The sequence below is a fragment of the Bos taurus genome, chromosome 15 (assembly GCF_002263795.3).
Source record: "Bos taurus isolate L1 Dominette 01449 registration number 42190680 breed Hereford chromosome 15, ARS-UCD2.0, whole genome shotgun sequence".
Classification (NCBI taxonomy): Eukaryota; Metazoa; Chordata; class Mammalia; order Artiodactyla; family Bovidae; genus Bos; species Bos taurus.
In genome coordinates, this window is record NC_037342.1 from 41,738,516 (window position 1) to 41,766,033 (window position 27,518).

A 27,518-nucleotide genomic window follows, 5' to 3' on the forward strand; every position below is an offset into this window, starting at 1 on the left:
TAGGTAAACCCTTTCAGATTTCAGAGTATAATCTTGTGCCAGGCACCAAGTTAGTTCTTTACATAGATGATTTCATTCAATCCTCAAAACAACCCTATAGAATAGGTCTCCTAATAAACCCCATTTTCCAGATGAGGAAACTGAGGCACAGAGCAGTTAAGTAACTGGACCCTGGTTGTACTGCTGGGGCTTGTGCTTCATCTGTATCCCCCACTAGACTGCTCACAAGATGTGGCTGAGGCTGTGTCTCTGAAGCCCTAGAGCCTGGGGCAGTGCCCAGCACAGTTGCTCAGTAAATGTTTGTCGAGCAAATAAAAGAATAAACAAACACCGCCTCCTTCCATCTGTGACCCTCAGCCAGCACCCAGGCAATGAATCTGCCCGCTCCCACTGCCACCTCCAGGAAGTACTCAGCAATCAGGGCATAATCCGCCCTGTTGTTGACCAAGTGACTCCGCAGACCAAGAAACATGACTTCCTGGACTGCTGAGCCTTTTTATTTGGCGATACCAGAGAGGGAGCAGAGAAGGCAATGGCCCCCCACTCCAGTACTCTTGCCTGGAAAATCCCATGGACCGAGGAGCCTGGTAAGCTGCAGTCCATGGGGTCACTGAGGGTCAGGCACGACTGAGCGACTTCACTTTCACTTTTTTCTTTCATGCATTGGAGAAGGCAATGGCAACCCACTCTAGTGTTCTTGCCTGGAGAATCCCAGGGACGGGGGAGCCTGGTGGGCTGCTGTCTATGGGGTCGCACAGAGTCGGACACGACTAAAGTGACTTAGCAGAGAGGGAGTGCTCTCTGTCTCAACTGCAGACAGGCCTCCTCAAAGTCTCCTCCTCCTCCTCCTCAGGGCTGCCTGCCAAGCCTCTGCCTCGCAGCTGCCTCCCCTCCCGCTCTGGCTCCGTCTCTTCACCCCACCTGCCTTTCTGCTCCCCTCCCAGCATTCTTCCCTCTCCCTTCCCCCTTTATCCTCCTCCGACTTCTCTCTAGGTTTTCCTGCCTCTTTCCTTCTCTCCCTTCCCCACCTCACTCCCTCTCTGCAGCTAGCTCTCTTTCTGTTGATTTGTGTGTGCTGTGCGTGCGTGCGTGCATGTGTGTGTCTGCTGGTCTCTCTCTGTTTCCCTGTCTTTCTGTTTCTCTCTCTGTCTCTGTCTCTCTGCCTTTCTCTCTCTCCTCTCTTCTCCCCACTTCTTCCCTTCTTCTTCTTTTCCCCAGCCTTCACTGTCGCTCTCCCTCCCGGAACCCAGCATCACTTCCTCTCTGGCCTCTCCCCAACTCCCGGAAGGAGGTCAGTTGGCTGCCCTGGTTCCCTCCTCTCTGCGTCAGAGCCTCAAGGCCTGGGGGCCTCTGGGCCCTTCCCGCCAGCCTCCCCGCTTGTATCCCTTAGGCTTCTTTCTCCTCTGAGTCCTCATTAAAGGCTTCTCCCGCCAAATCCTGCCCCACCTCCCTCCTGAGGGCTGCCTCCTCAGGTTGCTGGGGACTGTTCTCCCCGACCTGCCCAGCAGCTCTGTCTCCCCAGCTCCCTGCAGTGGTAGGAGGATCTTATTCCTCAGGCTGGGCCTCAGGTCCTGCCAGTGGAGGCCCGGGGGCCTCCACTGGCCCCCTCTGCTGCCTTCAGACAAACTGCAGAAATCCTGGAGCAGAGCCAAAGGGGCCGGTCCCTGCTTGGAGGCCACCCAACTGAGAAGCCAAGGGGCCTCCATATGGAGTGCAGCCACCCTACCAGCTCTGCTGTCAACTCCAGCACTTTGAGCCACAGCCTTAGGCCCTCCCCGGGCCTATAGGGCCTAACTGGCTCCACAGGGGCTGGGCCATCCGAGAAGGCCAGGAGCTGCAGGGAGTTCAGGACTGTTCTGCCCTCACCAGATGCCTGCAGAAGCCTTTGTTTCCAGGGCAGAAGCTGTCAGAAGACTCCAAACAGGCTCATGGGTGATAGTGGGGTCCTCTGGGGGCTTAGCCAATAAGCATAAAGCTAGGGCTGCAGGGGAAGAGGAGAGCTCAAGGAGCCCCTACCCCAGATCTCCAGGCAGCTCCCTCCATTCCCGTCTTCAGTAAACATTTAATTTAGAGCCCAGTGTGTGCCAGGTACTGGGTGCCAGAGATAAGCAGAACGGTTGTCCCTGCCCTATATGGGCTGGTGAGAGAGAAAAACAACTAAACGGCAAATACAATGTGATAAATGAACTCATAAAAATGGATAATTAGGAAAGGAAACATTGAGCACGTTATGAGCAATGACCAAATGCTGTAAATTGGCAAAAGCATTTTATGGTATCTTATTTCAATCCTCATCTGCACAAAAGGTTTCATCTCCATTTTGCAGATGAGGAAACTGAGGCTCAGTTAGATAACTTAACTGCACAGCTAACAAATAGCAAAGCTGCCTAACTGACCCCAAAGTACTGCTCCCTTCTGATATAAAACACTAAGGACAAATAGAGAGGTGAGGGGGGTTGGGGTATAAGTGGACAGAGTGGGTACGAAGGCTTCACAGAGAAGGTGAAGCCTGCTGGGTGTTTGAAAGGTGAATAGGAGCTCCCCTGGCAGCCAAAGAACACAAGGGCAACGCAGACCAACAAATGCTGTGTCCAATCTCCTTTGATTTCTTGCAGATTTTTTCTCTAATGAATTTTTTCCCAAGCTATTCAAACTCCAACAACATTTGTTTACTAAGTACCTATAAATGTAGCAAGCACTTTTTAAAATTTAAGTATAGTTGATTTACAATATTATATTAGTTTCAGGTGTACAACACAGTGGTTTCGTATTTTTGTAAATTATACTCTATTTAAAGTTATTATAAAATAGTGATTGTTTTCCCTGAGTAGTACAATATATCCTGGTAGCTTATTTATTGTATATACAGTAGTTTGCACCTTTTAATCCCCTACCCTTACCTAACCCCTCTCCTCTTCCCCTCCCTATTGATAGCCACCAGTTTATTTTCTGTGAGTCTGTTTTTGTTATGTTATATTCATTCTCTGTTTTTTAGACTCCACATGTAAGTGATAACATCCAGTATGTCTTTCAGCATAATCCCCTATGGGCAGAATTTCTTTTTATGGCTGAGTAGTATTCCATTGTATATGTACAGCACATCTTTATTCGTTCATCTGTTGATGGACACTTAGGTTGCTTTCGCATTTTTGCTTCTGTATATCATGCTGCTATGAACATTAGGGTGCATGTGTCTTTTCAAATTAGTATTTTTGTTTTCTTCAGATAAATACCCAGCAGTGAATTGCTGGATCATACGACAGTTCTATTTTTAGGTTTTTAAAGAACGTCCATACTGTTTTCCGTAGTGGCTGTAGCAATTTACATTTCCACCAACAGTATACAAATGTTCCTTTTTCTCTACAACCTTGCTAACACTTGGTATTTGTATACTTTTTTCATGATAGCTCCTTCTGACCAATGTGAAGTGATATCTAATTCTGGTTTTGAGTTATATTTCTCTGGGGATTAGTGGCGTTGAGCATCTTTTCATGTGGCTATTGGCCATCTGTATATCTTCTTTCAAAAAATGTCTATCAGGTCTTCTGCTCATTTTTAAATTGGGTTGTTTGGTTTTTTGATATTGAGTTGTATAAACTGTTTCTATATTTTGGAAATTAACTCCTTATCAGTTACTTTATTTGCAAATGTTTTCTCCCAAGCAGTAGGTTGTCTTTATTTTGTTGATGATTTGCTCTGCTGTGCTAAAGCTTTTAAGTTTAATCAAGTCACACTTGTTTATTTTTATTTTTGCTTCCTTTGCCTTAGGAAACAGATCCAAAAGAGTTGTTGCTACAATTTATGTCAGAGAGTGTTCTGCCCCATATTGTCTTACAGGAATTTTATGATGTCCATTCTTATGTTTACATCTTTAATTCATTTTGAATTTATTTTTGTATATGGTGTGAGAAAATGTTCTCATTTCACTCCATTACATATAGCTGTCTAGATTTCCCAGCACCACTTATTTAAGAGACAGTCTTTTCTCCTTTGTATAATCTCTCCTCTTTTGTCAAAGATTAATTGACCCTAAGCGTGTAGATTTCTCTATGGGCTCTCTGTTCTGTCCCGTTGATCTCTGTGTCTTTTTTGTGCCCGTACCATAATGTTTTGATGACTGTAGTTTTGTTAGCATAATCTGAAGTCAGGGAGTGTGTGATATGTCCAGCTTTGTTCTTTTTTCTCAAGATTTTTTTGGCTATTCAGGGTCTTCTGTGGGTCCATACAAATTTTAGGATTATTTATTGGTTTGAGTTCTGTGAAAATTGTCATGGATATTTTGATAGGGGTAGCATTAAATCTGTATATTGCTTTGGGTGGTATGCCCATTTTAACAATATTAATCCTTCCAGACCATTTAATGAACTTTTAAAATCTAAATTTCTGGCCACTAAAATTTGCAAAAAACGTAATTTTCAATTCAGAAATTTCCTTAGGATCCTAACATGACTGAGCTCATTAAAAAAAAAAAAGCAATTAGCATTTAGCAGTAATTTTAAAGTCAAGTTTAAAGAGGAAAAGAAAATCACTCATAAAGCCACCATCCTAACACAGCTTTTTCAGTCATTCTGTTTGCTTCCAATTCTTATTCATAAATGTGTAACCATTTAACATGAGCAGTATGGAAGACAGCCTATTAATTTTCTTCATTAGTATGGCCAAGCACATGTGAGTCTTTGATGAGATTTACAAATATCCTCTAAGTGGCTGCTTGTTTATTAGCAGAGTTTCTTAAACTATCTGAGTCAGCATTTTTGTGTAGAAGAAACAATTTATTATCTCTGTAGAAGTTATTCATTTCTTGTTTTACAAAGAAGACATAGCCAGTACATGTGCACCTGCTTAAGGGAACTCTCTTCACAGAGGAGACTGAGTCCTTAGCTGGTGACCCAGCTTCCTTCTTGCTCCCCAAAGCTTATGCTACTGTCAGGCAACCATGCCTCCCAGTGTTCTTAGAACACACCAAGCACACTCCCATCTCTAGGGCTTTGCTCTTACCCTTCCCCCTGCCTCCATTATTTTTCTTCTTCTCCCTGCCTTCTCCAAATCTTTTCATTCTTTAGGATCCAAATGAAGTCCCCGTTTGTCAATAAAGCTTTTTCAGAACCCTCAGGGATTTTTCCTACCTCTGAGCCCTTCCACTTTTAACAATCAACACCACTTATTGCTTTATACTGTTGTATCATTTACAGACATGCTCCATCTTCTAAATTTGACGACTATAAAGGCAAGGACTAAATCTGATTTCTCCTCCCCTGCCTTCTGCCCACAGCTGACAGTTTGCAAATGTGTGTGGATTATAATGATGCTGTTCATATGTGTTACAAAACTCTAGCTTTCTAGCCAGAAAAAAACAGTGTGAATTTGAAGTCAGAATGAGCCAGATTCAAATCCTTAGTATATCTATTTACTAATGATAGGACCTTGAAAAATCTTCTAAACCTCTTTGAGCTGTAGTTTTTTCATCTGTAAAATGGGGGCAATAATAGAGGTATTGGCTGCGATTCATGGGATCGCAAAGAGTCGGATACAACTGAGCGACTGAACTGAACTGAGTGAGGTAATGGTTAACACAGTATACAAAGTGCTTAGTATATCACCAGCATTCAGTAAACACTGAATGCATAGTTGACACTATTCTTTTCTCCTACTAATAGTAATGAAAAATAACAATAAGACTAGAGTTTGCAAACAAATTCCAAAGAGCATTAGTTTAATCAAAGTCATTATCTACCAATATCATGAAATTGTCCATCAAAGAATTTCACATTAAAAACTCCTGACAACTGAGTGGTTTTAGGGACTTTGCACTTGAGTTGAGTTCTGTATCTCTGAGATTTTACTGCTGCTGCTGCTACTTATAAGTCGCTTTAGTCGTGTCCGACTCTGTGTGACCCCATGGACGGCAGCCTACCAGGCTCCCCCGTCCCTGGGATTCTCCAGGCAAGAACACTGGAGTGGGTTGCCATTTCCTTCTCCAATGCATGAAAGTGAAGTAAAAGTGAGATTTTACTATCCAGTGCCAAATGTCTGTGACCACCACCCCCAGAGTTACCAAAAATACTCTAATTTGAACAGTTGTTACATTGTTTCCATATTTTTAAAAGACTGTGCAGTTCAGTTCAGTTCAGTCACTCAGTCCTGTCTGACTCTTTGCGACCCCATGAATCCCAGCATGCCAGGGCTCCCTGTCCATTACCAACTCCCGGAGTTCACTCAGACTCACGTCCATCGAGTCAGTGATGCCATCCAGCCATCTCATCCTCTGTCATCCCTTTCTCCTGCCCCCAATCCCTCCCAGCATCAGAGTCTTTTCCAATGAGTCAACTCTTCACATGAGGTGGCCAAAGTACTGGAGTTTCAGCTTTAGCATCATTCCTTCCAAAGAACACATAGGACTGATCTCCTTTAGAATGGACTGGTTGGACAGTCAACATCCAAACATGACCACTGGAAAAACCATAGCCTTGACTAGACGGACCTTTGTTGGCAAAGTCATGTCTCTGCTTTTGAATATGCTATCTAGGTTGGTCATAACTTTCCTTCCAAGGAGTAAGTGTCTTTTAATTTCATGGCTGCAATCACCATCTGCAGTGATTTTGGAACCCCAAAAAATAAAGTCTGACACTGTTTCCACTGTTTCCCCATCTATTTCCCATGAAGTGATGGGACCAGATGCCATGATCTTCGTTTTCTGAATGTTGAGCTTTAAGCCAACTTTTTCACTCTTCTCTTTCACTTTCATCAAGAGGCTTTTTAGTTCCTCTTCACTTTCTGCCATAAGGGTGGTGTCATCTGCATATCTGAGGTTATTGACATTTCTCCCGGCAATCTTGATTCCACCTTGTGCTTCTTCCAGCCCAGCGTTTCTCATGATGTACTCTGTATATAAGTTAAATAAGCAGGGTGACAATATACAGTCTTGATGTACTCCTTTTCCTAAGACTCTGCAAACTAACTCCATTTCCTAGAATGTTAGAACTTAGAGTCATCCTAGGGACTGCCCCTTGTTCTACAGACAAGGAAACAGTACTCCTCACAGAGTCCCTTGGCAGGTAGGTGACAGAGCCAGAATTTTGAACCCCAATATCCCAATCTCTAATTCAAAACTCAGCATTCACCATGTCATTCTGACTCCTTGGAGAAAGAGAAACTCCAAGAGACTTGTACCCCATACACAGGGACATTGGGATTTGATCTCAAAGTGTATTTATTTGCATGAGCTCCACTAAGTGGGTGGAGCTCCTCTAAGCTACAGTGGGTGGTTTTAATTATTCCATTTTCTGATAGAATCGTTCATGCACAAAGATGCTAAACACTTGCTATAATACACATCTTCTCTCAAGTGTTCCTGCTTGGCATTTAAATCCAGCCTCTATGCTGGAGTTTTGAGTAACCTCACTGCTTTAAAAGGTAGGTCTGGGAATAGTAAAGAGTCACCAACCCTCCTGGGATTCATACGTAGAGTCACTTCTGTGTATGGACGCAAGCAGGAGGAAAAAGTCTGCATAGAATCATGCCATGCTCCTGGCATATTGTGAGTCCAAATAAGTGGTCTTTCATTGCTACAGTTTCACCGAGGAGGAAAGCAAGGAAGGAAAATGGTGTTTGTTGGCTGAATGACTGATTACCAATGGTGTAACTCAGCAATCACTCACAGCACCATCACTCACGCCTAAGCAATTAAAATTTCACAGACACAACCATCACCCTGACAGGGCAGAGCTTGGCTCTTATATCAGTGTTCTGGGGCTCTCTCAAGTGACAGATTGTAGAAGTTCCTGGCGTGGAGATCTCACAATAAAATTTACCCAGTGGTGCATCTTGCTGGAATCAAGTTTAACAGTCATCATGGCCCTATAAAAATGCTGGACAGGGAGGGGCCATCCATGAGCAGACACATGTCTTGATTCATGAGGAAGCCCCATCAAAGCTGAAAGTGAAAGTTGTTCAGTCATGACCGACTCTTTGTGACCCCAGGGACTATACAGTCCACGGAATTCTCCACTGGAGTGGGTAGCCTTTCCCTTCTCTAGGGGATCTTCCCAACTCAGGGATTGAATCCAAGTCTCCTGCATTGCGGGCGGCTTCTTTACCAGCTGAGCCACCAGGGAAGCCCAAGAATACTGGAGTGGGTAGCCTATCCTTTCTCCAGGGGATCTTCCCGACCCAGGAATAAAACCAGGGTCTCCTGCATTGCAGGTGGACTCTTTACCAACTGAGCTATCAGGGAAGCCCAAAGCTGAGGCCGGAGCTAAATCCAGCTATAGCTCCCTTTTGCTCTTCATCTCCTATGAAATCAGTTATAACTCTTATCCAGGGAATCAAGCAGATCTGCTTCTGGCTCGGTGTGACTCCATCAAGTCTAACCCTGGCCTCATCCCCATACATATGGCCTCAGAGCCTTTCACTCATGATTTGTGGTCTACACACATGATGATAATCCTGAGTGCCCTGCTCTACACTGGCTGACACCACAGGGTCCAGAACCCACCATGTCATCCCCTCTAGAAACAGTGACGTGTGCCATCTCCCCCACCCGCCAGGCTAACTCTCCAGGTCTATAAGCATTGCATCTGCAAATGCAGAGAATTCCAGATGGGCCCACTGAGCACTTCTTGTGTACCAGGGACTTAGCTGACTGTTTGATGGGCATTATCTTATTTTACTCTCCTGAGCCAAATGAGGAATACTTTATTATATCAATTTTCTATGTGAGGAAATGGAAGTCAACAATCAAGTAACTAGTCTGAGGTCACATAGCAAACCAGGGACAGAGTTAGGATTAGGACCCAAATCCTACGCTCATAGCCTCTGTACTCTATAGCAGCCTCTGTCACATCATCCTTCATTGCTGAAGGAAGGCGCTGCACACATATGCGTGAAGACCAGACAAGCAGGATGGCTAGGACTGCCCCTAGCCTAGCCTCACTCATGCATCCATTCATCCCTCCAGCAGATGTTGGTAACTACTGTGGGCCAGGTGCTGTGGCAGGAATAAAGAGCACAGCAGTCCTCTCCTTAGCAAGAGGACCTCAAAGACAAACACGGACTTATTTTGGAGACTGCTCAGTCTGCAGCCCACGAGTGTCCACTTTTCCCTCCAGGAGCCATCTTTACGGGGAACTTTAGGACTGGACCTTGTTGACTCTTGAGACCCAGATCCCACAGAGTCCTGAGGGCAAGGCCAAGTGCCACTGCTGTTGATCCCAGGCTAGCTATTTATCCCAGGGGAACCTCAAACCGCACAGTGACCGAAAGCCTCTCCTTCCCACCTGTCTGGAATTGCTCTTTGACTACATCCTTGCATGACTCACCAGGAGCAATATTTTTGGAGCGCTTCCAATTCAAGTGAAAGTAGTTGGTGTTTCTTCAGTTACCAGCTTAACCTGACATAAGACGGCTGGAAGGTCCTGAGCAAGTTCTGCTTGATGGACCCAACACCTGCTAACACTCCTCATGTAGTTAATGATAATGTCTTCCTTCTCATGGGAAACCATCACACCAAGTCAGTGGGCATACTTTCAGAAGACTATGCTTCTTGTAACCAGTGGAACTTGAAATGGGTACAAGATTGCTGCAATAATTTCTCTGTGTCCAAAAATTATATTCACTTCTCCTTTAAATATTCTTCTTAAAGGTAGAGAAAGCCTCCCCTCTGAGGCTGCCTACATCAAACAGAGGAACACTCCAGTTTGTTCCCCAGGGGTGGTAAATAGTACCATCACGTAATAGCCTGATAGTGTTCAGAGGACTCAGGCAAGAGCTGCCGGCAAATGACTTCTGTCTTCACTCCCTAAGACCAGGTGGGCCATTCCAGCCAGGGAAGTCCTAGAATACAAAAACTGCCGGAACAACCCCATTCTGGGTAAAAAGATGCAAACCAACACAGGTCACATCTGAATGCTGCTCGGCAATGCTTTTCATAGAGAATAAAGTAAACAAAGAATATTCCTTTCTCTAGTCTCCAGTTCTTGATGTCCTAAAATAGTCATCTCATTCCTTAATAAAAAGAATGTAGGTCAGCCTAGCCCATAGAAGGTACATTGCTGATACTGGCCACACTCTGAAAAGAGGCCTCTTAGGAGGGTAAACTGTTGGTCAAAAAAGCATTATGTTCACTAATGGGAAAATAGCTTAAGTTTTGCATTTTATTCCTTTTGTGTACCTGTGGTTTTATATTATGCTGATTTATGGCAAAGTGCTCCAGATGGCCTTTGTCCCCACAAAGTGATACAATCTACTCCTCTTTGGCTTACTTGATTCTACCGAAATTCAGTTCCCCACTCAAGACTTGCCGCCTCCAGGAAGTCTGCTCCGACTTGCATCCTGAGAATTTTCCCAGTCTTTGTAGGTTGCTCCCTCTAAATGTTGGTCATAAAGCATTAATGGCCTCATATGATTCCAAATCAGGAAAGGAATAGTCATCTAAGGAAAACATGCCCTTTGCCCACTGAATGAGAAAGCAGATGGAAAATCAAAACTGCCAAATGACTTTTCAAGGACAACTCAACTGTCAATCAGGAGACCTTTCCCAGGAAATTACTAAATGTATACAACTGCACAGAATAGGGTTCTTGTACAAAGTAGCAACAAAATACTGATATTTCTTTTACTTTTCTGCCGGCTATGAAAAAAATTGCTTATGAAAATGTATGTGGTGGTATAGCTTTCCTGGGGAACACATCCACTTCTAAAATTTATCCTAAGGAATTAACTGCAGCTGTACACAGCAGGTGTCCTTTGCTATATTTATGATGAAGCTGAAGCTCCAATGCTTTGGCCACCTGATGCAAAGAACTGACTTACTGGAAAAGACCCTGATACTGGGAAAGACTGAAGCCAGGAGAAGGGGATGACAGAGGATGAGATGGTTGGATGGCATCACCAACTCGATGGACATGAATTTGAGCAAGTTCCGGGAGTCGGGAAGCCTGGCATGCTGCAGTCCATGGGGTCGCAGAGTCGGACACAACCGAGCCACTGAACTGAACTGAACTGATATTTATGTAATATGGAAAAAATGCTGGGACACATTTGTAAGTAAATTGTGATACATCTATTGGGGAATACTAAGCAATCATTTAAAATCATATATGTATGCTAACTTGTGCCCAACTCTTTGTGAGTCCATGCACTGTAGACAACCAAGCTCCTCTATCCATGGAATTTTCCAGGCAAGAATACTAAAGTGGATCACCATTTCCTTCTCCAAAAATTATGTACAATAACATCTAAAAATATGACAAAATACAATATATTGCTAAATTAAAATTTTTACATAGTATGCATGGTATTATCCCAATTTTGCACATGAAAGAACTTAATGTCATAAACACAAGGAAAAAAAGAAAAATTATTATCCAGGTTTTTTCCCTATATTCTTCAATTTTTCTGCAAGAATGTATTTTTAAAGTAAAGAGAGAAGTTATTTTTTAAAAATATGAGATAGGGGGCACTCTCGGTCCCCCTGCTGATGTCTATGTCAGAAGCTTTCTCTGTCCTTTTTTATACTTTAATAAAACTCTGCTTCACCGAAGGTCTGAAGTGATCAAGCCTGGTCTCTGGTCCCGAAGCTAAATCTTTGGAGATCACAAATCTGATATCGTACACCATAAGGTATCATCTTGAGGGCTCATCTGGGATCTTCAGGACAAGCCCAGGCCTGATCCCTCTGTACTACAATGCCCCTAATGGAAGATGGGTCCTACTCAAGTGTAAAGAATCAGACAAAGGGTTAACTGGACTTAGAGTGGATACCAAACTACTTTTTCTTTTTTAAGTTTGATAGAAGCAAACAAAATGTTGAAAGAATTAGAAGATATTTGCTGTGTTGAGAACTTGATTTGTATGTGCTTTCAGCACTGAATCATCCTAGCATGGTGTAAGAGAAAGGTGTTGGATTAAAAATAAAATCGATAAGATAAACAATTGTAGTAAGAATTTGGAAAAAGAAAGTCTCTGTCATTGAATACTAATAAAGCTTTAAGCTTTCTGACAGCTGAAAGAAAATATAGTTTTCATGTTTCATAGTGATTATTGGATAAATGTTTATCTTCTAAAGGACACTTGTCTTTATCCTTGAAGTAAACTTGTGAGTTAAGCTCAATGTAACACAAAACGCTTTTTATACTGTAGACTATTCTAAGGGGTCAAAAAGGGAGTGGATGATTTTAAAGTACTGTTTGTCCTGGGCATCAGTTGTTTTCACTATGCAGCATGCGTATAACTTTCTTTTCTGTGCCCCTATTTTCCTCTCTGGAACCCACCCTCACGCTCATGAAGTCCCTGTACAAAGGGCAAGGTGACTAATCCCTAATTCCAGGGATGGGCATGAACTCGGGCCTGATCAATTATAGCATCATAGTCCCTGGCCCATACTAATTGCTTACAGGATAAACTTTGACCTAAACACAGTCAGTGAAATACAACAAACCTTTTGAGGGACTTCTGAGAGAGAAACACATACTCTTTTCTGCTGCTGCTGCCGCTGTGTCACTTCAGTCATGTCCGACTCTGTGCGACCCCATAGACGGCAGCCCACCAGGCCTCCCGTCCCTGGGATTCTCCAGGCAAGAACACTGGAGTGGGTTGCCATTTCCTTCTCCGATGCATGAAAGTGAAAAGTGAAAGTGAAGTCGCTCAGTCGTGTCCGACCCTAGCAACCCCATGGACTGCAGCCTACCAGGGTCCTCCGTCCATGGGATTTTCTACTGAACTTAAATGCAGGACAAAAGGCTGCTCAAAACCTTCTTTTCCACTGCTTAGAGTCTGAAGATAAACCCAGTATAGGGACAACCAGTACCAATAAATAGAGTGAGATTTGGTTCTAGTATTAAGCCTCTGGATCAAACTATACCCAAAGATCTGTCTATCCTTGAACTTATTAGTTGCATAAGCCAATAAATTCCCTTTTTATTGCTTAAGCAAGGATAAGTTGAGTTTTTTTTATTTGCAACCAAGAGAGTCCTAAATGATACACTCTCAATCAATTTCCAAATATTCATTTCCAATTCTACAGGGATGGTCAAACACACCCTTTAGAAATTATAAATATACTGCAAAGGGTGAAAAACTCCCCATGAGAGTAATTAAGGGATAAAGAAAGTGTTATTATTCCTATTCAGATATCTGAGACCAAATGTTTTTTTCTTTTTTACATTAATCATCTTCTTTGATTAGAGTTTAGTTTTGATTCAGGAGTTATACTTCTGAATAATAACCCCTTTCTCAGAATGTTGTTATGAAGAATAAATGAGAATAAAAGTTTATGAAAATGCTTAGAACAGTTCCTGACACCCAATGAGTTCCCAAGAAATTTTAGTTTCCTTCCCCTAGAACATTATTGTCAAGAAACAAAATAGACAGACAAGCTATTTGTAAATTATCAAGACCTCCAAGGTCGTGCAAAACAATGTTCTTCAAATTTCTTTTGAATTGAAATATGACCAGAGGATATTTGCAAGAAAACATCCATAAAGCAGTGATACTGCTATATATACAAATGATGGGCCAAAGCGCATGCCTTAGGAAAAAGACACCACAGTGGGCACTTTGGCAGAACTGTGGATGCACAGAATTGACTCTGAGCAGAGTTTGTCAGAAGTGAAGCAGGAAAACCTATGAAGGACTCGGAGCAGGGACATGTTTGATGTGCCAATTCAGATAGCAAGGAGCATGAAAACAGCTCCAGGTATGACTCCAAGGACAGATATGCCCCAAAACCTGGGATTCTTTTTGGAAATGTTGCAGGTGATCCTAGGAGACTAATGTGGTACAAAGAGCATGTGTTTTAAGTCATAAGAACCTAAACCACAACCTCAGCACCTCCACTTACTTGCTAGTGACCATGAGCTATTTCTTTAACTCTCAGGGGTTTTTTTTATCTGTGACATTAGAATAATAGTATGTACTGGTCGTGGCTCCTTTTCTCCAAGATGTGCCAGGCATTAGGGAAGCTCACAGATAACCTGGTTCTCCTGCTCGGTGTATGATGGGTTTGTACTTCTCTATCCCCTTGGAACTTGGATGTGTTCTTATGGTTTGTTTTGGGAAATTAAATGTGACCCAAAGTGCCTTGTATCTAGTGAGGTGGAAGCTTCAAGAGCCAGAGCATGATTTCCTAGGTCTGCTTCTACCAGATGAGGTGATTCTAGACACAAGATTGGATCTCTATCAGCCTGAATTGCCTGATATCATATGGTATTTGTCTTTCTCTCTGACTTACTTCACTTAGTATGATAATCTCTACGTCCATCCATGTTGCTACAAAGGGCATTATTTCATACTTTTTATGGCTAAGTGGTATTCTGTTGTGTGTGAATATATATACACACATATATATTGTTGTTGTTCAGTCACTCGGTCATGTCTAACAATTTGCAACCCCATGGACTGCAGCATACCAGGCTTCCCTTCCCTTCACCATCTCCTAGAGCTTGCTCAAACTCAGGTCCATTGAGTCGGTGATGCCATCCAACCATCTCATCCTCTTTTGCCCCCTTCTCCTCCTGCCTTCAACCCAGCATCAGGGTCTTCTCTAATGAGTTGGCTCTCCACTTCAGGTGGCTGAAGTATTGGAGCTTCAGCTTCAGCATCAGTCCTTCCAATGAATATTCAGGATTTATTTCCTTTAGGATTGACTGGTTTGGTCTCCTTGCTGTCCAAGGGACTCTCAAGAATCTTCTCCAACACCACAATTCAAAAAGCATCAATTCTTAGGTGCTCAGTCTTCTTTATGGTCCAAATTTCACAACCATACATGACTACAGGAAAAACCATATTTTTGACTCTACAGACCTTTGTTGGCAAAGTAATGTCTCTGCTTTTTAATATGCTATCTAGGTTTGTCACAACTTTTCTTCCAAGGAGCAAGCGTCTTTTAATTTCATGGCCACAGTCACCATCTGCAGCTCTTTAACATTCATTTGTCAATCTGGACATTTAGGCTGTTTCCAAGTCTTGGCTATTGTAAATAGTGCTTCCAAGAACATAGGAGTGTACATATCTTTTTGGATTATGTTTTTTTTTTCCCAGATATATGCCCAGGAGTGGAATTGCTCAATCATATGGCAACTCTATTTTTAAATTTTTGAGGCACCTCTGTACTGTTTTCCATAGTTGCTACAACAGTTTACATTTCCATCTACAGTACAGGTGGAGAAGGCAATGGCACCCCACTCCAGTACTCTTGCCCGGAAAATCCCATGGACGGAAGAGCCTGGTGGGCTGCAGTCCATGGGGTCGCTAAGAGTCGGACACGACTGAGAGACTTCGAGTTCGCTTTTCACTTTCATGCATTGGAGAAGGAAGTGGCAACCCACTCCAGTGTTCTTGCCTGGAGAATCCCAGGGACGGGGGAGCCTGGTGGGCTGCCATCTATGGGGTCGCACAGAGTTGGACACGACTGAAGTGACTTAGCAGCAGCAGCAGCAGCAACAGTATAGAAGGATTCTCTTTCCTCCACACATTCTCCAGCATGTTATTCGTAGACTTTATCATGATGACTGTTCTGATTGGTGTGAGGTGGTACCTCATCATAGTTTTGATTTGTATTTCTCTAATAGTTAACAATGATGAATATCTTTTCATGTTCTTATTGGTCATCTGTATGTGAGAAGAGTTATGTTTAAAGTGGGTGTAATCAAAGGATTGTTGTTTAGTCACTACGTCGTATCTGGCTCTTTTCCAGCCCAATGGACTGTAGCTCACCAAGCTCCTCTGTCCACAGGATTTTCCGGGCAAGAACACTGGAGTGGATTGCCATTTCTTTCTTCAAGGGATCTTCCCAACTCAGGGATCGAACCAGTGTCTCCTGCATTGGCAGACAGATGCTTTACCACCTAGCCTCCAGAGCAGCTGATAATCCAATGATACCAAAAGCTAATCAGCTATATTCAGCCCTGAGAAAAGACATTTTTTAAAGATTGTTCAGCATGGAGTGTAGGGAAAAAGTCCAGTAGCCAAAATGTGTCACTGTGTCCAGAGCTGCTCTATCCAATAAGACAGCTACTAGTCCCACAGCTATTGAGTATCTGGAATGAGGTTAATCCACATTCATGAGATGTGCTGTAAGTGAAACATATTCACTGGACTTCAAAGACTTAGTATGGGGAAAAAAGAACATAAGCTGTCTCAAGAATTTTAACATAGACTATGTGTTGAAATGACATTTCAGATATATTGGGTTAGATAAAATACATTATTTAGATTAATTTCACCTGCTACATTTTACTTTTCTAATATTGTTGGGCTAGAAAACTTTAAACTCCACACATGGCCCACATTTTATTTCCAGTGGATGGTGCTGGTCTAATTATTGTCCAGAGGAAAGAGTGTCAGTTCTTGGTTAAATTACCTAAACTAACTCATCTAGAATTTAAATTTACAATATTTCATGTCTGATAGAATGGTTTCCAGTGCTTTTTTAAAAGACTGACTTTTTTTTTCTATTTTCCCATTTTTGAGTACTTTCAATATATTTCAGATAGTTTATCTAAAGCTTCTTGTCTCATTTTTAAGCTTAAATACTAATCAGAAGGTGAGAATATTTGAAGAAAATTCAACACATTCAGAAAACAGGGAGGTTATTCCCTATCACTAGGAAAACCAATGTAGAATTTCACACCAATTCCGTTACCACTCTCCTTTCTTTTCAGTGAACAGAGAAAAGGTAGATGGCTCAGTGCAAAGAGCTCAGAAAGTGCAAATCAGGCCCCTCCTGTGGGTAACATTTAGCAAGTAGTGAGATCCTCTCCATAGATTTCATGCCAACATAAATTCCAGATGGATTAAGGAAACACTTTTAAAAACCATAAGAAAAACAAGAAGAATATTAAATGTACTACACAGTTAACCATTGGGACAGGAGGATTTTAAACATAATAAAAGTATATTTTAATTCACTGATATAAAAATAACAATATTTACTAAAAAAAGAGAGGATTTGTGTAGATAGAAACTGATTCACTTTGCTGTACAGCAGAAACTAACATATTGTCATAAAGAAACAATACTCCAATAGAATTTTTTTTTTTAATTACAAAAAAATAACCCAATATTTAAAGGAAGGCTTGACTCTGTTTTCAGATGCTCAACCCAGGACACATTTTACTTTCCTTCCTTCACGTATAGAGTCAGGCCACCAATTTATAGATTGGCATTTAGGCTCAAATTAGAGGTTGACCTGGGGCTTCCTTGGTGGCTCAGTGGTAAAGAATCTGTCTGTCAGTGCAGGAGACAAGAGTTGATCAGAAGGATCCCACATGCCGCAGAGCAACTAAGCCCATGTACTACAACTATTGAGCCTGTGCTCTAGAGCCCAGGAGCTGCAACTACTGAGCCCATGTCCACAATCACTGAAGCCTGCAGGCCTGGAGCCAGAGCTCTGCGACAAGAGAAGCCACCACAACGAGAAGCCCACACATTGCAACTAAGAGTAGCCCCAGCTCACCGCGACTAGAGAAAAGCCCAGGCAGGAGCAAAATTAATTAATTAATTTTAAAAATTAGAGGTCAACCTGCCTGGCCCTTGCCAGTCTCTTAGAATAATCTAGTCTAGTTTTCTTTTTTTTTAATTGAAGTATATTTGATTTACAATATCATGTCAGTTTGTTATATAGCACATTCAGTTTACACATATTTAAATATTCTTTTTCAGATTCTTTTCCCTTATAGGTTGTTACAAAGTATTGAGTATAGTTCTTTGTGCTATACAGTAGGTCCTTATTTTTTATCTCTTTTATATTTAGTAGTATGTATCTGTTAATCCTATACTCCGAATTTACCCTCCCCCACCTTTCCCCTTTGATGACCGTAAGTTTGTTTTCTATGTATGTGAGTCTCTTTCTATTTTGTAAATAAGTTCATTTGTATCTTTTTAAATTCCACATATAAGTGATAGCCTATGATATTCATCTTTCTCTGTCTGACTTACTTCACTTAGTCTGGTAATTTCTAGGGTCCATCCATGTTGCTGCAGGAACAGGAGGATTTTTAAAGTAGCAAAGAAAAAGAGGGGAGAAAAGATGGATAGATTAGACAATGTACACATTTTAAACTTCTAGACATAAAAGATATAAATGAGAGACAAGAGAAAATATTATAGCAAATATCACAAATACTAAATAAACTTTTAAAATGTATAGCTATTAGATAGACAAATTAAGTTAAAAACTATTTTGACTCCCAAATGTAAAAGGCATGAATCAATAATTCATCAAAGAACTATAACTAGCAAATGATCCCATGAGAAAATGTTCACTTTCGCTTGTAAACAAATGAATGCAAATTAAAACAAAACGAAATTATCTATTCTACCTACCTGATTGGCAAAGTTATTTTTGTGATTGCTGTTTTATTTGGTGCTGGTGAGAATGTAGTAAAATGGGTACTAACATATATCTTGATGGTTCTGAAAATTTATATAAACTCTTGGAAAAACATTTGCTGTAAAAAGACTTTGATAAAGTAAGTCCATGTCTGGACTCTATCCTTAAGGGAAAATACAAGCAAAAAATCTTTAAAGCAAAAACACTTGTCACAGAGATATTTATAATATTAAAAAATTAAAAACAACTTAAAATTAAAACAATAAGAAAAGGCATAGGCTAACTGGAGCCTATTATACAGAGTGAAGTAAGCCAGAAAGAAAAACACCAATACAGTATACTAAGGCATATATATGGAATTTAGAAAGATGGTAATAATACCCTGTGTACGAGATAGCAAAAGAGACACTGACGTATAGAACAGTCTTATGGATTCTGTGGGAGAGGGAGAGGGTGGGAAGATTTGGGAGAATGGCATTGAAACATGTATAATATCATGTATGAAACGAGTCGCCAGTCCAGGTTCCATGCATGATACTGGATGCTTGGGGCTGGTGCACTGGGACGACCCAGAGGGATGGTATGGGGAGGGAGGAGGGAGGAGGGTTCAGGATGGGGAACACACGTATACCTGTGGCGGATTCATTTCGATATTTGGCAAAACTAATACAATATTTTAAAATTTAAAAATAAAATAAAATTTTAAAAAATAAAATAAAAAAATAATAATAGCTACTAAAAAAAAAATGTTCATAGTGCCTAGGTTTATTCTAAGTTAAAAATTGCTATATTGTTATATCTGTCACAAGCTTGTCAACAAGAAAGTACCTCTAAACAACAACAACAAAACTAAAAAATGTAAATGTGATATGAGCTTTTAGATAAACTATTAACAATAATTATACTCTAAAATATCTGCCTCTAATAGTCTTGATTGAAGGCAGAGGAGAAGGGGACGACAGAGGATAAGATGGTTGGATGGCATCACTGACTCGATGGACGTGAGTTTGAACAAGCCCCTGGAGTTGGTGATGGACACGGAAGCCTGGCGTCCTGCAGTCCACGGGGTCCCAGAGAGTCAGACACGACTGAGCAACTGAACTGAACTGAACTTACAATCGTTTCTCCAGGTGTTTTAGTTACCTGAGTTTCTATCCTTGTGCTAAACTAAGTGACGACAGTGTATTGAATAGCTAGGTCATTTCCAAATAAGTTAAAGTTCTGAAACATTCAAAAAAAAAAAAGAATCTTATAGGACTTCTATGGTGGCTCAGTGGTTAAGAATCTACCTGACAATGCAGGAGAAAGGAGTTCAACCCCTGGTCTGGAAAGATTCCACATGCTGTGGAGCAACTAAACCATGTACCACAACTACTGAGCCCACGTGCCAAACTATGGAAGCCCAAGAGCCCTGGAAGCCATGCTCTGCAACAAAGAAGCCACTAAAGCGAGAGGCCTGCGCACCACAACTAGAGAGTTGCCCTTGCTCTCTGCAAGTAGAAAGAAGCCTGGGCAGCAACGAAGGCCAAGAACAGCCAATAAAATTTTTAATAAAAATTAAAAAGAATCCTGTAAACATCTTCCTCAGTAGTGATGGGGTTTGTCTTCCTGGGAAAAGGGATGTTCACTTGGTATAAAATCAATGGATACAGTGAATGTATATACTTTATTTTATTTTTATACACATAAACATTCATGGTACATTGTGATGGGAAATATTTTGGGGTTGACACCACTAACAGTGACGTTTAGGGTGACAGATATTTTGGAAAACACAACCCAAAAATTCAAACACACAAAGAATCACACTATTCATTATACATAAAAACACACCCAGTCCCATGGACACAAACCTACACTATTAACCATAATACAGCTTCTTCCTGGAACTACAGTAATCATCCACATTGATCTCTTGTAAATTACTTTCTATCACCAGGGCCCCTATACTCATTCCCAGCAGGAATTTGGAATCAGTTTGGCCTCTACACTAAAACCAGCGAGAAAGCCCCAACTTTCTCATCTACAAAGTTTTTTCTTCCAAAGGGAATGATTCTAGAATACATACCACTTTCACATCCTGAAAGGGCCACCTGCAAGTACAGAAGAGAAGACGCTATGAGGGTAAGATCACATAGATGCACAGCCTTTGGTTCATTTGGTGACAGTAGAAAACCTGATGAGGAGCAGTGTGGAGTCCAGGGAACCCAGCAAGATCAGCACACACATACTCAGGATGAAAGGCAAGACCTGTGCCTGGAGGATGGAACTCCAAGTCCATTTAGGCTGGAAATTGCACAGTTCTTTTCCTAGAAGAAATGTTGCTGCAGGAGAGAGAAATCTGTACTCTACAGAGTGTAATGGATGCTAAAAATTTTAGTATCTTGTGGACTGAGGAATCATGAGTTGGTAATAAGACTCTCATCTACATTATCCCAACAAAGGGAACTGTCTCTAAATGAAACAAAAACCATCAGAGTCACAACTTAATTCTACTGAAAGAGAAATGAAACAATATTTCTATCTCATACCAAAAAAAAAAAAAAAACAGCTTGCCTTGGAGAAACACTGAGTCTCTTCTGTGTTGTCACATGGTGGGTTGACTGGCAGGTCCTCAGTGAAGTCTAGAGGGACACAGAGTAGCTGTTAGACAACTGGTGAAGCTGTTCAGGAATCATTCAAGGGGTTTTCTCTTTGTGTGGACACGAGGTGGTGTGTCCAGATGTGGGAGGTTAATAAGCATGAGGTGAACTTGTGTTCATCCATCCTCTTTGGAGAAGGAAGGAAAGTAAAGGAGAGGAAGAAGGAAATGAAAATAGTACTTTGGCTTTCTAGCTAGAGGAACCTAATCAACATGAAATATTCAATCTAAAAAAAGGAAAGCTCTAAAATGTGTGTATTGTTCAATGAAAGAGACTCATGACTCCTCCTGCTTATTGTGAGGTCCTGCTAAATTACCACTGTCCCTTGATTTTTCCCAGATCACTCTTCTCCAGGATCTACAGTTGCTGATATTCTAATCATCATGTTTTGTATGAGACTTTGTACTTGATTAAAAGTGATCTCTGTTAGAGAACTGAATTCAATATTGGGCAAAGTATGCTATTCTCTTAATTCACTAACCAATTTTCTTAAATGAAATCAAATATGCAGTATTTGGCAATACTGAATTCCTGCCATTTAATAAGAGCCACTATGAATGATAAAAAGAAAAGGCTTAAGTGAAATATGGTATATTCATTCAATGGAATACCATGTAGTCAATAAAGCTATGTGGTCAGGCTGTACACTAACATGGAAAATGTACTATGATATAATATTTTGTGAAAGAGCAGTTCCAAATTGTGTACATACATATACATTGTATAATCATAACTATGTAAAACTGTTCATTTTAAAAAGATGGAACAAATGTTCATTATGTCTACCTTTCAGTAGTCGAACCATGATTTATATTTTTCTTTCTATTTTTATGACTGTATTTTATTAATACCTATGAGTGATTATTATGGTAGGCCAAATAGGATAAATGAGTATTATTGTAGACTCCCCAAAGATATCCATATCCTTATCCACAGAGCCAGTGAACATGTTACTTTACCCAGTAAAAAGGACAATGTAGATGTGATTAAATTAAGGATCTCAAGAGAGAGATTATCTTGGATTATCTGGTCCAATATAATCACATAAGAGGAAGTCGGGAGTGTTAGAGAAAGAAAGATATGATAACAGTAGCAGCAGCTGAGGCCAGAGAGATTTGAAGATTTTTCACTGCTGACATTGGAGACAGAGGGAGGAACTATGAGCCAAAGAATGCAGGCCACCTCTGGAAGCTGGAAAAGGTAGGAAATAGATTTTGTCTGAGAGCCTCCAGGAGAAACACAGTCCTACCTTGATTATATTTTATTTTTATGTTTTGCACATTGTTAAACTTATTTCTAAGTATTATTCTTTTTTTGGCCATGCTGTGTGACATGCAGGATCTTAGTTCCCCAACCAGGGATCGTACCCATGCTCCATGAAGTGGAAGCGTGGAGTCCTAACCACTGGACCCCCAGGGAAGTTTCTTACACCTTGATTTTAGGACTTCTGACCTCTAGAACTATAAGATAATAAGTATGCATTATCTTAAGCCACTGCTGCTGCTAAGTCACTTCAGTCATGTCCGACTCTGTGTGATCCCAGAGATGGCAACCCACCAGGCTCCGCCATCCCTGGGATTCTCCAGGCAAGAACACTGGAGTGGGTTGCCATTTCCTTCTCCAAAGCAGGAGAGTGAAAAGTGAAAGTAAGCCACTAACTGATGGTAATAACTTACAGCAGCAACAGGAAACAGATACAGGTATATACCGTGTTTATGGTGAAAACAAATTGTCTTGGTTAAAAATCAGTTTTTTTCGTAAAGCTTTTAAAATAATGTGTGGGGTAATATTTGTAGTCCAGTAATATTACTTCATCATTTAGATGTCAGAAACTGCAGTAGAGCTTAATACATTTCTGATGAATTTGTCTCATCTTTCCACTCCCCCTATCAACACAGAAATGTCTCACTACAGAGCAATAAACATTGAATTTGGGATAATTTCCTTAATACTGAAATCTAGTACACAAATGTCTGAGAAACAGGCAACAAACAGCATGCAGGAGAAGTTTTTAAAAAGGGACCAAGACGATGAATCATAAGTAAAACACTCCCTTAGTTGAGCAACTCCAGATTTATGCAAATTCAACATTGCACAAAATTTTCCAAAAGATACGTAATATGATTTTAAAGAAACAGAGGACTCTAAGATAGTTCATGAGCAATGGAAATACAGAACAACTGTTATTATCTCCTCACTTGCTTTCAGCCTGTTCTCCCTTCAGTTCAGTGTCTCGTCCCATCCTCGACTCCTGGCTTGACTTCTTGTTATCGGGTCCTGTACCTGCTGCTTTGATCTTGGTGTTTCAAGTCACCTGGAGGGTCTGATTCTTGACCTTCAGCTCCTCCTCCAAAATTCCCACCCATCATTCTCAACATCCACCCATTTTCCCCATTGGACATTATTCCTGGTCTTCACTAGCTCACCCCTGAAGACCCAATCTCCAGTCTCAGGCTCTAGGAGATGATGGGGACAAGGTTGATGTGGGAGGGAGTGGATAGAGGTGATCTTAAATAGGGTTAGAAAAGAAAGGAAAGAAGGGAGAGATGGGGATAAAAGCAGAAAGAAAGGGAGGGAAGGAGGCAGGGGAAGAGAAAGGGAAACGGAAAGGAAAAAAGATGGAACAGAACTGTACAACATAAAAGAGTTGCCAGTCATCTTAGGGGGAAAATACTCAGAAAGCTGTGGAAACCATTCCATCACATATGAAATGTTTTTTAACAAATACTCATTCTAGGTTAATGGCTCATATGCTGACCTGACTTATGGGTGAACTGGTTTCTGTGAGTTGATCTGTTTTCCAAGCATGCCCTAGCACACACACTCATGTACACCACATGGCAGGTTCAGCACATCCTGGACCTCCCGGGAAAGTGCCTCCGACCATCCTCGCGTGCACACAGCCCGCTCAGATCCCCTAATTATCTGGCTCTGTCTGCATTCATCAAGCTGCCTTCTCATTATAATGTGGCTTTCCATGTAGATTTTCCCACTGGGAGAGAACAGGCTGACCTGTAAGTCGGAGGATTCTGGTCCCATTGGCAATCAGTCTGTATGGAAATTAATTAATCAAACTTCTCCTGGGAATTTGATTTGCAGGTCCATTCTCAGAGTCTAAAATAATTTTTTACTGCACTAAAAAATTATTCTGTTAGTGTCTTAGTTAAGGCAATTCAGTGAAACCCACTTTAGGTAGCATTAACACAAGTAGGAATTTACTACAAGATGGTAATGGGGTGTCAGAGAACTCAAGGGCAGAAAGGGCAATTAGGACTAGAACCAGAAACCAGAAAGCACCGAGGACCGAATCCGCCGCCCTTGCTCATCGTCTGCATCTCACATTCCCAAGGCTACCCGCCTTTTTCTCACGCTGCAAGGCAGCACGGACCTCATTCCTGTCCCACACCTTCTTCACTTTTTCCTCTCTACAGGTTAGCTTTTTCTGCTTCTCAGACATGCAGCTGGAAAAGGCTACCTCTCACCTGCCTCAATGCCAGCAACCAAAGGAGACAAGCACTGGTGAGTGCCAATTCTAAATTCCCACACACCGAATCCAATTGGCCCAATCTGGGTCAGGTATCCACCCTGATCAAATTCTCTGTGACTGGTTGGGGGAGCTGGGAGAAGAAGGACAGGTTAGGCCCAGTTCTGTGAAATGGAGAACCATTCCCAGGAGAAGGAAGATTATGTGAATGGGTAGGGAAAGCATCCCTCAGATTGCCACAAACTCCAAGTCAGAGATGTTTCAGAATTTGGAATATTTTTTTCTTTTTGGAACTTTCTGGGGTTTGCTTTTATTGAAGTATAGTTTATGTATAGTGTTAGCCTCCAGTGTATAGCAAAGTAAATCAGTTATACAACCATACATATATTCTTTTTCATATTCTTTTCCATTATGGTTTGTTACAGCATGTTGAATACAGTTTCCTGTGCTATACAGTAGGATGTTGTTGTTTATTTTATATATAGTATTTTGCATTTGTTAATCCCAAACTCCTAATTTATCCCTGCCCCCCTTTCCCCTTTAGTAACCATAAATTTGTTTTCTATGTCTATGAGTCTGCTTCTATTTCATAAATAAGTTCATTTATATCATTTTAGATTCTACATATAGGTGCTAACATGATATTTGTCTTTCTCTGTCTGACACTTCACTTAGTATGATACTCTCTAGGTCCATTCATGTTACTACAAACGGCATTATCTCATCTTTTTACGGCTGAGTAGTATTCCACCGTATATATATTCCATGTCTTCTTTATCCATTCATCTGTCAATGGACATTTAACTTGCTTCTGTGTCTTGGCTGTTGTGAATAGCACTGCTATGAACATTGGGGTGCATGTATCTTTTCAAATTAGAGTTCTCTCCAGATACATACGCAGGAATGGGATTGCTGGATCATATGGCAATTCTATTTTTAGCTTTTTAAAGAACCTCCACCCTGTTTTCCATAGTGGCTGTGCCAATACATTCCCTGAAATTTGGAATTTTTATATTCTAGTACGGTCATGTACCTCATATAATATCACACCCCCAACAGAGTCTAAAGCAGCTTCCCATAATCAAACACATTGATATTTTTAGAATGAAAACATGAATATTCATACAAAATAGGATTATACATAGTCTCACGTGAGTTCAAGTTTGCCTCCAAAGAAATTACGAAAGTGCTTTTGGTTTTCAGAGCATCTGAATTTCACAACTGCTGATGAGAGGTTTCGACTACACTACTCCAGGCTTGCAGAGCCGAGGACAGGCCACTTTCGCCTACATGCTGGTCTCTGGACCAGCAGCAGCAATGTCACCTGGGAACTTGTTAGAAGTGCTGAATCTCAAGTCCCATCCTAGCTCCACTGAATCAGAATTTGCATTTTAAAAATGTACATAGTGGGACTTCCCTGGCAGTCCAATGGTTAAGGACTTTACCTTCCAATGCAGGGATACAGGTTTGATCCCTGATCAGGGAGCTAGGATCCCACATAACTTGCATTCAAAAAACAAAAACAGAAAACAGAAGCAGTGATGTAACAAACTCAATACTTTTAAAATGGTCCACTTGAAAAAAAATTTTTTTTAATTTTAAATAGAAAGATAATAGTGTCATAGTCCATTCAGACTGTTTATAATAAAGTGCCATAGACTGAGTGGCTTATAAACAACAGAAAATCATCACAGATTTGGAGGCTGGGAAGTCTAAATCGAGGTCCTAGCAGATTGTTGTCTGGTGGAGCCTTCTTCCTGGTTCGCAGACAGTTGTCTTTTTGCTGTATCCTGACATACTAGAAGGGGTTAGGGAGCTCTGTAGAACCTCTTCTAAGGAGCACTAACGCCATTCATGAGAGCTTCACACTCAAGGCCTAAGCAACTCTGAAGTTCACCTAATAGCATCATCTGAGGGGTTAAGATTTCAACACAGGAATTTTAAGGGGACTCTAAGATTCAGTCCATTGCACTCTAGTGCTTCGTATGCATATTAAAGCTTGAGACGCACTGCTCCAAGTGACCCTGGACATATTTTTTTAATCTCACCTCCCTGGGTCTCAGATTCCTTGCTCCCTAACCCAATCTCTCGTGATGTGGTAGTGGGTGCGTGTTCAGTCATCTCCGACTCTTTACAACCCCATGGACTGTAACCGGCCAGGCTCCTCTGTCCATGGGATCTCCCTGGCAAGAACACTGCAGTGGGTTGCCCTTTCCTTCTCCAGGGGATCTTCCTGACCCAGGGATCAAACCCACATGACCCTTGTCTCCTGCATTGCAGGTGGATTCTTTACCACTGAGCCACCTGGGAAGCCCTACCCTACGTTTCACGATGAATGAGTGAGTGAGTGATAGTCGCTCAAGTCATGTGCGACACTTTGAGACCCTGTGGACTAGAGCCTGCCAGACTCCTCTGTCCATAGAATTCTCCAACACCTCATGATGCATCCAAAGTAAATCTTCAGTTATGTAATTTCCTAGTTTAAAACAAAACAAAATAAAACAAATGCATGTTGTTAAAAATCTCAATGCTCCCAATTCCCTACCACAGAGATTCTTTTTTTGTTCCTTTTCTTTTTTCTACAACCGAGATTCTTAATATCTGTATCTTCTAAAATTATCCATAAATTTTTGAGTGTATATTTATTTTACTGTAGAGTAGATCCATGATTCACACTAGTTTTTCAAAGGGGTTTGTGACCCCATAAAGGGTAAGGATTAATCTTCTGGTAATTCTGATTTATTTATAGTTTCCCATGTTTTGTGTGTGTGTGTGTGTGCTTACAACATTTCCTCTGCTGAGATTTCTTTTATAAATGCACTGGATTGAATGTCTACCATGTGCTAGGTGCTAGAAATACCACAGCGAATAAGCCAAGAGGGCTCCTCTCACCACTTGGATCTGGCTTTTGCTCATCCTTCAAGGCTTAGCTCAGCCTCATCTCCTCCAGGAAGGCTGAGATATGCCCTTCATTTTTGACTCCTTGACACTTTGTACTTATCTCTGACATTTAAAGGAAAGGTATCTGATTGTGTCATCTTCCCCACTATTAGCAACATGTAAC

The 27,518-nt window shown here is 41.2% G+C and overlaps 1 long non-coding RNA gene across 1 annotated transcript; it reads left to right on the forward strand.

Moving 5' to 3' along the window:
* Positions 1–322: 322 nt before the first annotated feature.
* LOC132342331 (uncharacterized) lies at positions 323–27,518 on the forward strand. The gene is made up of 3 exons (XR_009490663.1): positions 323–587; positions 24,402–24,489; positions 26,735–27,518. It is a non-coding gene; the product is annotated as an uncharacterized lncRNA (long non-coding RNA).